This window comes from Pyxicephalus adspersus, chromosome 1, assembly GCF_032062135.1.
Source record: "Pyxicephalus adspersus chromosome 1, UCB_Pads_2.0, whole genome shotgun sequence".
NCBI classification, from domain to species: domain Eukaryota; kingdom Metazoa; phylum Chordata; class Amphibia; order Anura; family Pyxicephalidae; genus Pyxicephalus; species Pyxicephalus adspersus.
In genome coordinates, this window is record NC_092858.1 from 105859734 (window position 1) to 105870784 (window position 11051).

Here is an 11051-nt window from a genome sequence, read left to right on the forward strand (position 1 = left end):
TACAAATCCACACTACAGTCGCAATAATATAAGCAGTAGAGAAAAAACCTGCCGTGATAGAAGAAAACTAACTGCACTTTCAGAATCAGCATACCTATTTTAGTGTAAATAGGCTTAAAAATTGAATTCAACAAAAAATGTGTTCAAAATTGTTCCCCAGTGTAAAAGCATAAATGTCTGTACAAGCTTTTATGAGCAGTTGAATGCAAGTTTATGGAGGCACTTGAATGGCAAAAGCAACCCTAGAAGGTACATGGAGTTTTAGAACAAATGTTTTTAAAATCCTAAAGCCTGCACCAAAACAGACCTGTTCGTTTTCGTTTATTCTACATTTTACACACTTGCAGGCTGTAAAAATGCTTACAAAAGCCTGAAAAAAAAGGGGTCCCAACATGGATTATTATGAAAATAAACACCAGAGCCAGACATGATCTGAAAGAAAGTGAGGCCTGGAGCAGGGAACGAAGTGAAAAATCAGTGGAAGGCCTGCATGACTGGGAAGGGATGGGAGCAGGCAGGGAAAGGGTTTAGAGTTAGCATTGGGGAGGGGGGAGGGGGGAGTTGCTGCATTAGTATGCCTGGAGTGATGTGCAGGGGGGAAGGAGAAGAGGAGTGAAAGGGGGGTGAGCCAGAAAGGGAGGGTCTTTTTTCAGCGTGACAGAGAGAAGGAAAGAAGTTTTTTGAGCTGAGCACATCACAGGAGCACATGGCATTGATGCTTTGCTGGCACAATTGAGGGCAGCTGGAGAGGATCGGGGGCCTGGCTGGCTGCAGGATCAGGTAGAGACTGCTCTACAGGGGGTTGCTTCGGTCCCCACAGTCAGGGGAGCAGACGCAAGACGGCCTCGTTTAAGAGGGTGCTGATTTATTTTTTGTGTCGCTGTTTTGAGAGGGGGGTGTCCGTGGCTGGTATGAATAAAAAATTAGCAGGCTTGGCCTTCCTGTTCAAGTTAATGGGGTTGAAAGATTTGAGTAAGAAGTTTTTAGTGCGACAGGCGGTGAAGGGGTTTAGGAAGGGGAGAGTAAGAATGGATGGGAGAAGGCCGGTGTCTACAGGGGATCTGTATTAATAGTTATGAGAGGGCGTTGTTCAGAGTGGCATTCGTTTTAATCCTTTTTTGGGGCTTTTAGAATTGGGAGCTGGTCAGCCAGGCAAAAAAGAAGCTGGGAGGGATTCAGGTGAGTGATGTGGAGTGTGACGGTGAGCAAATTAGGATTCGCTTGGCCAGGTCAAAAACAGATCAGGGGAGTAAGGGGGTGGATATTGTTTTAAAGAGTTTGGGTGGGGGTTTGGTTTGTCCGGTGGAGGCTGTAAGGGAATTTTTGGCGATTAGGCCTGGGGGGGTGGGCCCTTGTTGGTGCAAGCTGATGGTTTGGCTTTATCGAGATATCAGTTTGTGGCAGTTTTTAGAAGATGTTTATGGGAGGAGGGGGTGGAGGCAGGAAGGCGGCAGCTGGGTTTCCCTCGTGCCAAAGATGTAATTCGGTGCATTGGAGTGCCCGAGATGCAATGGAGTAGGCTGCTGGCAGAGGTTCGTCGGTATTTGCAGTGGGATAGGAGTCCAAATGTGTTGGTGTTACACGTGGGGGGGGATGATTTGGGGAGGAGGCTAGTTAGGGAATTATCCAAGGACATTAGGTGGGACCTGCTTAGACTGCTTACTTTGTTGCCGGGTGTCATAGTGGTCTGGTCCGATGTGGTAGCCAGGACACAATGGCGAGGTGCTCGGTCAGTGGCCCGGGTGAATAAAGCTAGGGTTAAACTTAACAAATCGGTGGGGGGCTTTGTGGCACGGAATGGGGGGGGGCGGTAGTCCGGCATAAGGAATTGGAAGGGGACTTAGGGTTGTATTTGGAGGCTGATGGGGTGCACTTGTCTGATGTGGGTATCGATCTGTGGTGTCTAGGGTTGCAGGAAGGAATTCAGAGACCTGTCAGGGTGTGGCGGGGCGCACAAGGGCAAGGTGTTGCTCTTGTGGCGCCGTGGCGGTGAGGTCCTCGAGGGAGGGAGTTGTATTGAACGGTTTCAGTGGGGGTGAGGGTCTCATCTATGGTATGGGACCCTCGGTAAGGTTGTTGTTGAGAATGTTAAATTGTTTTGTGGTAGGGCTGCGAGTGCTGCTGGTATCATTCCCGAGCTTGAGGTGCGGCTGGGAGCATTACATATCACGGCGTTGCAGACCCATTATGTGCAAGGGGTTACAATAGTGGGGCCTTCGAGGACCAGTAACCAGGGGGTGTGTTTTAGGAAAAGGATGTTTTTTTTCCAAAAGTTTTTCTTTATTAAAGGATATGAAAGTACAAGAAAAAAACAGTAAATAAAAAAAAAACTTAAGCTTAACAAAAGTACATATATCCAGTTTTTGATTTTTTACAAAAAGAAAAGAAGAAAAAACACCAACAAGGTGACTATACAGAACAAACAGTCAGAGAGAGAAGGAAAGAGCGTAAAGAAGATAGAAAGACATAGAAAGGTAAATACAATTAAAAGTACAAAAACAAAAACAAACAGAAACATATACACATACCAGCCAACAATAAATATAAATAAAGTACACATCTGATTTCTAAATAAAACAACAGCACAATAGAAAAGGGATATCTTAAATATAGCAATACTGCTTGCTATATATATCCATAATTCTATTTTTATGTGTAGACCACACTTTCCAATTTTTAAGAAATTGTCTAAATCTATTTTGAGATAAAGAGAATACTCGTTAGTGAGAACAATGAGCGTTAATATCCTTCACAACCTCAGACAACGTGGGTACATTCAGACTTTTCCACTTACGCAAAATAGATAATTTGGCACTGAGCAGGACATGAATAACTACTGATCTAGCTAATTTAGGTATTACATCTAAACCTAAATGTAAGATGGCTAACTCAGGACTAGGTGGAATATGGAAGTCCGAGATCTCAGAAATCAAAGTAGCCGATAAAATTTAGAGATTCCTTTATTCCCTAAAACCAAATTGTTGAAATAGAAAATAATTGACTTGTCCATAGGGAGTCTATCAGATAGATCCAAAGTCAACAAACAATGCCTAATTCTCATATAAGTGAAAAATTCCATAGATGGCAGATTATAGATCTTTTGTAGAGACTGGAAAGTGTTAAACATTTTAAAGAAATATAAATCTTTAAGTTTGGTGACTCCAAGGTTATACCAAAAAGAAAGATTTAAATGAGGAACAAATACCTCCAAGACTCTCAAGTCTGGGGTAAGAAGCATAGTCGAATGCATCTTGGGATCATAGATCAAGTATTTACCCCAGATCTGTAGAGTAGCTTGAATAGTAGGATAATCATGAAGGGACACGCGAAATCCCATTTTGATTGCCAGTAATAACCATTGAAAACAGGAATAGTTGAGAAATGACAATTCCATCTCCACCCATATTTTGCTAGTGTCTTTAATCCACCAGGATTTAATTTGTGCCAAAAGAGAAGCAACATAGTAGTATTGGATACTAGGTAGGCCCATGCCTCCAAGCTTCCTCTCTTTAATCATAGTTGGGTAATTACAGCATGGTTTTTTATTAAGCCAAACATATGCAGAAAGATATTTTTGTACTTGAGCAAAAATCTAGCAGGTACTGGAATACAGACCATCCGAAATATATACAAAAATTTTGGTAATAGAAACATCTTAAATGCCGCAATCCTACCGGCTATAGAGAATTCTAGTTTCTGGAGAGATAGCAACTCAGCTTGCATAGATAGCAGAAGCTTCCTATAATTGCATTCATATAGGGATATGGTATGATCTGGCAAAATGATACCTAAAAACGAGATAGATACCATTTCCCACAGAAAAGGGAACTTAATACGTAGTTGGTCCACATTACCTTTAGGTATATTCAATGGTAGAATATGTGACTTAGACATATTAGGTTTATAGTAAGATGCTTTACTGTATTGATCAATAATATCCAAGACTACATTCAGAGATTTTAAGGGTTGAGTCAATATTAACATAATGTCATCTGCAAATAAACCGATTTTATGCTCCCTACATGCCACCAGTATACCACAGATCTTCTTTTCCATTCGTATCTTTTCTACCAAAGGTTCAACTAATAAAGTGAAAATAATAGGTGATAACAGACAACCTTGTTGCGTACCATTCGTAATATCAAAACTAGAAGAGAGGGCACCAGAGTTAAACACTCTAGCACTAGGAGTAGAGTATAAAGATAAGATAGCCGACTTGATACAGCCTATTAAACCAAATCTATCTAACACTGAAGAAAAATAACCCCAATGCACTCTGTCGAATGCCTTCTCAGCATCTAACGCAAAACAGCAGAGAAGGACATCTGTGCAGCTCCGCAAATCGCATAATATTTATCATTCTTCTAGTACCATCAGGAGCTTGTCTGTTCTTTACAAGGCCCACCTGATCAGGATGAACTATATCCGGAACAATCAAAGCTAACCTGAGTGCCAAAAGTTTTGCAAATATCTTAACATCAGAATTAAGGAGCGAGATGGGTCTATATTGGTTGGGGGTTGTATGGTCCTTCCCTTCCTTGGGGATTGTGACAATCACCGCTTGAAGCATTTCCTTTGGAAACGTCCCACATTCAGCTGCTTTGTGAAATACTCGAACTAAATATGGTGAGAGTTGTGCCTTAAACACTTTATAATACTCATTAGAAATCCATCATCTGGTGTTTTATAATTTGGTAACGAGCCAATAGTTTTCTCTATTTCAGCTGACGTAAAGGGGGCAGAAAGGTATTTCAATTGTGCTGCTGTAACCGAATTTAGGGAAATGGAATCTAAGAAATTAGATATAGATACATCAGTCGGCTGGAACGTGTCATCATCATCCTTTAAATTATAAAGACTTTTATAATAGTTACAAAAGGCTTCCGCTATACCCTGAGGGCTAAAAGAATATTTATTAGTAACAGGGTCTAGAATTGAAAAAATTTATTAGATTTAGTTCTTCTAATTTTAATTTTCTTAGGCAAGTATGCCCCTGGTTTATTGCCTAAAGAATATTGAGTGGCTTTCAATTTCCTAATATATACATCATATTTAAAAAGCAGAAGAGATCTAAGTTGCGTTCTATGTTTATAAAGTGCAGCAGACAATTGCGGGGAAGGTGACTGCTTATTAAGGGTCTCCAAATCATTGATAGATTCTACCAAATGAGTGATCTGTCTCGTTCTAATCTTTTTTTCATGAGCACAAGCCTTAATAAATAGACCTCACATATATGCCTTATGAGCATTCCACAGAGTGAAAATATCAATATAAGCGGTATCATTTACAGAAAATTATAAATCCTGCTCTTTCACAAAATGTGTCAAAATGTGTCGGATGTGTCAAAATAAAATTATTCAACCGCCACAATCTGTCAAGCTTAGGAGATTGATTTCCCCACAAAACCATCACTGGTGCATGGACCGACCACGTTATAGATCTAATATTAGATTTAGAAATATTTGTAAGAGATTTTAAGTCCGTCAGGAAAAAGTCAATTCGAGAGTGTGTTTGGTGGACGTGTGAATAATATGTATAATCACGCTCATCTCCATGTTGGCACCTCCAAATATCAAGGAGTTCATATTCCATTAGAAGATTACGCAAATCTTGAGATCTTCGTTTGGTTTTAGTATTGGAGTCCAGAGTAGAATAGGGAGTCGCATTAAAATCGCCTCCTATAAGCAGAACTCCTTGTTTCACCTTATTTACTAATTTGAAGAGCTTCCTCAAAAAAGAATGTTGATTATACTTGGGAGCGTATACATTCACCAGAGGGAATATTTCTGCGTTAATTTTACAAATCAGAATAAGAAACCTGCCATCCTCTCCAGCAATATGATTGAGATATTGGTATGGAACAGAGCCTCTAACCGCAGTTAACACTCCACATTTCTTTTTAGGTACAGTCCCCATATAAGTATTTGAAAAATATTTCAACTTCCAGTTGGGCAATTGAGTACTATGTAAATGGGTTTCCTGGAGAAAGATAATATCTGCTTTCAAGTTCTGTACTTCTTTAGAAAGTAGATTTCTTTTGAAAGGGCTGTTGAGACCACGGACATTTAAAGAGATAAAGCTCGTCATTTCGCTACTTGTCGAGTTTGAAAAATCATAGCTGTGTAGACTTTTCCAACAAAAAAACTGAAAATTGAGACATCAGAATATATTTCAACAAAGGAAAAGCTGGTTGGCTGGTAGAACAAAGATAAAAACAACAGAAAAAATACAGAAAGAAAAAATTAAAAAAAAAAGTCTCCCTGGTTAATAACCACGTGTATCGGCAACTGAAAGCCATATTGGCTAGACATAGAACACAATCTGTGTGGTAGTGAGGGCTAAATCATAAAAAAAGAGAACAAGTGAACCATCCGTCGTAATTTAGGTCCACTCATGGGACACTTTTTTCGGAGATATAGGCGACCGATGTTCAATGGTAGAGTTATCCAGATTCCACCCTGCAAGTAGCTGCTGACCCATTTCCACTGAGAAAACTGCATGAGTTGTGCCATTGTAAGCTATGAGAAGCTTAGTCGGGTATCCCCAGCGGTATGCGATCTGGTTCTCTCACAGGATTTTAGTAATAGGTGACAATTTCCTCTGGTTTTGAACCGTTTGAGCAGATAAATCAGTAAACAATTGGATATTACGAAATTGTTCTGGTAAAGGAGGTGGTTTTCTGGCTGCTGCCATAACTTTTTCTTTAGTATGGGAGAAATGCATACAAATCAACACCTCTCATGGGGTTTCAGCAGAAAGAAACGCAGGCTTAGGAAGCCTATGAGCCCGATCAATTGTGAGCTCTAAATCTGTAGCTGATGGAACCAATACATGACAATGTTTAGCAAAACCTCCTAATTCACTCAGGGCCACAGATTCTGGGATTCCCCTAAGCTTAATATTGTTACGTCGGGAGCCATCCTCCAGATCAGCCACTTTGGATTTAAGCCAATTTATCTCAGATGTATGTTCCTGATGTGCATCAATTAGATCATTATGTGCTTGGGAAAATTCCCCCATCTTTTCTACATGATTCTACATGATGAAGCCTTTTCCCAAAACTTGAGATAGATACATTAAATTTGCCCAACATGGAGTTTAAATCCTGTTGTATAGAATGTCTCAAGGACAGCAGGATTTCTTTCAGAGTCGCTGGAGACAGTACCGCATCTCCCACTTGAAAACTCTCCAATGCTAACTCCACAATTGGGCCTGTTGTTAGGGCAGCAGCCCCGATCTCACTTACCACGGGATCCGGGTTGTGGGGTATCTCATCTGGCGAAAGTAGAGATGGTGGTTCAGGTGAGGCAGTATGTCGGGAGGACCCCTCTGCACTGCTCACCGATTTTTCATTATAAAAAGACTGCGGGGAGACTTCACCCAAAGATCGTGCAGGAGAGGTAGCCGGAAGAGAAGGCCCGTCGCCATCTTGTTGTTGACGAGATTGCTGTGGTCTAAAGTAATAAGAGAGTTTCTGAGGCTCCGTCTTCCCTTTCTTCCTTCTGGTCATGTTCGCCAGGGTAAGTATGGCTCCCGAGCACCAGTAAAGCACCCGGAGGGTCACAGTCGCTGCTTAAAATGTCGCTAATGCCCAGACTACCACAGAGCTCTCTCAAAATGCGGCCATCTTAAGAGCCGGCCGGACACGCCCCCAGGAAAAGGATGTTTTATTAATGTATTGGTTACAGTTATTTGTTAATATTTGTAAGTTGTTATTATTTGTTGATTATGTGTTTATATATTGTTATTTATGGTTATTTTATGGTTATTTATTAAGAGTAAAGTAAGTTATTTGTTAATAAATGGCCCAAAGGGGCCATTTAACCAAGTTGTTGTCTTAGTGTGTGTTTGGGGTAAAGGGGTGGGGGGAGGTGGGAGTGGGGCACGGCCTGCGGGAACTCAGCCCTATCACAGTCAAGGAAATACGTGTGTAAGTAGAAAAATACATTTTGCTTCTTCACTACTTAGAGCAGCACACAACCTCTGACCACACTGTCTTGCCTGTAAATAAATAGCCTATACAAATCCATGCTACAGTAATTGCATTATTATAGGAGGTAGAGAAAAAAACTGACGTGATAGAAGAAAACTAACTGCACTTTCAGAATCAGCATACCTATTTTAGTGTAAATAAGCTTAAAAATTGAAGTCAATAAAAAATTTGTTCAAAATTGTTACCCAGTGTTATTGGTAGGTAGGTGGTAGGAATAAACTGTTAAACCATAGCACAGTTTTACATTCACATTTCTCTTATCCTTGCCAAAGAAGCTGATTTGGAAAATCTGGACCAAAAAGGGTAGAGGTTGTCACAACCCATCACATTCCCTAATAATAACTGTATGAACAACTAGGCAGTGAGGGATACCAAGTGTTATTTGCCTACATTCCAAAGGGAAGACATCTACTCATGGTATGTAGTCAGTTGACATTTTATCTTCACAGATATATCATCCAACGCAGAAATAAATATCAGTCTCCACTTGTTCTATTAGAAGTGTCATTCATAATTTTAGTGTATTTCAGGTCTGCTGAATCCAGAAATGACATCAATTTCATTGAATTGGCTCTAGTTCTTGTGATACAGGAATCAGAAAAGATGATTTTACCAACAACAAATGTTAACACAGCATATTATTAAAATCATTATTTACACCGATGTTTTGCATTTTATATATTAAACGTAGCATTGTTTTCATGACATTTTCATTTGCCTTCTTTGTATTCATACATTTCCTTTTTTTTTTTTTTTTTTTTTTTTTTTTACAGAAATATGAGTTCTTTAAGAAGAAGTTGTTTAAATGGCCCTAATGTATTTTGCTACATTTGTGGTGAATATTCTCAGCAAAAACAGAGAAAAAACATTACAGAATTTGTGAACAAGCATATCTTGCATAGTTTGGTATTAAACTGGAGGACCAAGATAAGTATTGGGCTCCCCATATGGTATGCAAAATTTGTGCAGAGTGTCTACACCAGTGGAAAAATGGAAAACTGAAAAGTTTTAAATTTGGTTCACCTATGGTATGGCGAGATTTTTGTGCTTTGAATATAAAAAGTTTCAATCATTGCAAGAAAAACCAGTGGGAGTACCCTGATTTGGAATCAGCAAGATGACCTGTGCCGCATGGTGCTGATGTTCCCATACCAGTGTTCAGTACACTCCCTGATATTCCTGTATCCGACATGAAGAATATACAGGGTTTGGAGTGTAATCCAGGAGTTAGCAATGAAAGCGAATATGAAGGAAGTGTTTCATCAAACCAGCAGTTCTCCCAAGAAGAGCATGAACAAGCATCTGAACCTTTAACATCCAGGCTAAAAAAAAAGAACTGTCTGAGACCGAAAGTTAAAATAACGGTTTATAGGACAAGGGAGGTGACAATCCTACCATATTTCAGTGAAGATGTAGACTTCATGTACTGTTGTAACATCCCTGGGCCACTAGCCCATATGGGAGTACCAGAATACCGAGCAGAAGACTGGCGCCTTTTCATAGACAGTTCCACTCGAAGTTTGAAATCTGTTTTACTGCATAATGGCAACTGCTATCCATCAATTCCAATTGGTCACTCAACAAAACTTCAAGAAGAATATGAAAATATTAAAATGGTCTTACAAAAGCTTTGCTATCATGAACACCAATTGTTCATATGTGTTGATTTAAACATGGTGAACTTCCTACTTGGACAGCAAACTGGATACACAAAGTATATTTCATCTGCTTGTGGAATAGTAGAGCAAAGCAGGTTGACTGGGAAAAAGTCACATGGCCTTCAAGGGAAAACATGAAAAAAAGGTGCAGCGAACTTCATTAACAAGCCATTGAATGACAAAGAAAAAATCATTCTCCCTCCACTACACACACAAGTTGGAATTAAGGCAGCAATGTGTTAGAGCTCTGAACATCGACGGTGATTGCTTTAAATACACTTGTAGATTCTTCCCTGGATTAAGCAGGAATCTTTGATGAACCCCAAAATTCAGAAACTGATAAATGATTCAAATTTCACAAGTTACATGACTGATCCTGAGGTATCTACCTGGCACAGCTATATCATGGTTGGGTAACCATAAAGCACAAAATTATGAAGAACCAGTACAAAACTTGCTCTTAAACTTTAATTTAAAATTTAATTTTGTATATGTAGGCATATCTAGTTTATTTTTGCCTAATTTTTATGTTTCTTTAGTTTTCTATGAGGTTATTATTTAGATCATTATTTCAAAAACTAGCTCCAATCTAGCAAAACCAATACCAAATTTGAAATCTGTTCATCAGACATAACCTAAAATGACTTTAATCTGTTTGGTAAGAAAATGTTTGTTGACCAGTGTAATATTCAGGATACAAATAGCAGATATGTTCATTTGCACCTTAGCATCAACTGATAAATGATTCAAATTTCACAAGTTACATGACTGATACTGAGGTATCTGCCTGGCAGTTCCCTTGCTGAGTGATTGATTACATGAGAAAAGTTTTCACAAAATCATCAATCAATTTATTTGTAGAGATAAAATTACACAACAGGCTTACATTACACAACCTTTTTTATACAGTTCGTTGCATGCTGAGTTTACATTTACTGAAAACAAATTACAAACAACTACTATCAAACAAAAAGTAACTAAATGAAGAACACATGTTTTTTTATTGACTAAAACTATCAATATCCACTTCAGCTCTCTAACCTATAATTATGAACAGAAGATTAAAGAGTATAGAAGAAGAAGAAGAGTATAGAAAAAAGAAGAAGGAAAAAAGAGAGAAAGAGAAAAAAGAAGTGTCACACTTACCTTTTCCTCATATCTCTCTCCTGTGCATGCGGGCAGTTCTGACGTTCTGGACGTACCCCTGCTTCCAAAGCTTTATCAATTTCATCCAATCCGCTGGCCAGAAAATAGCCTCTTGACCAACCTTGGATATTTAGCTAGCTCACAGACTGCACTTTGTGTTCGTGCAACAAGTCTCCACTAGTGCTGAGCCCCTAGTTCTGCTGAGCTAGTACCTGTACACCTGTTGCTTATCCAGTGTTTCCTGTGTCCAGCTC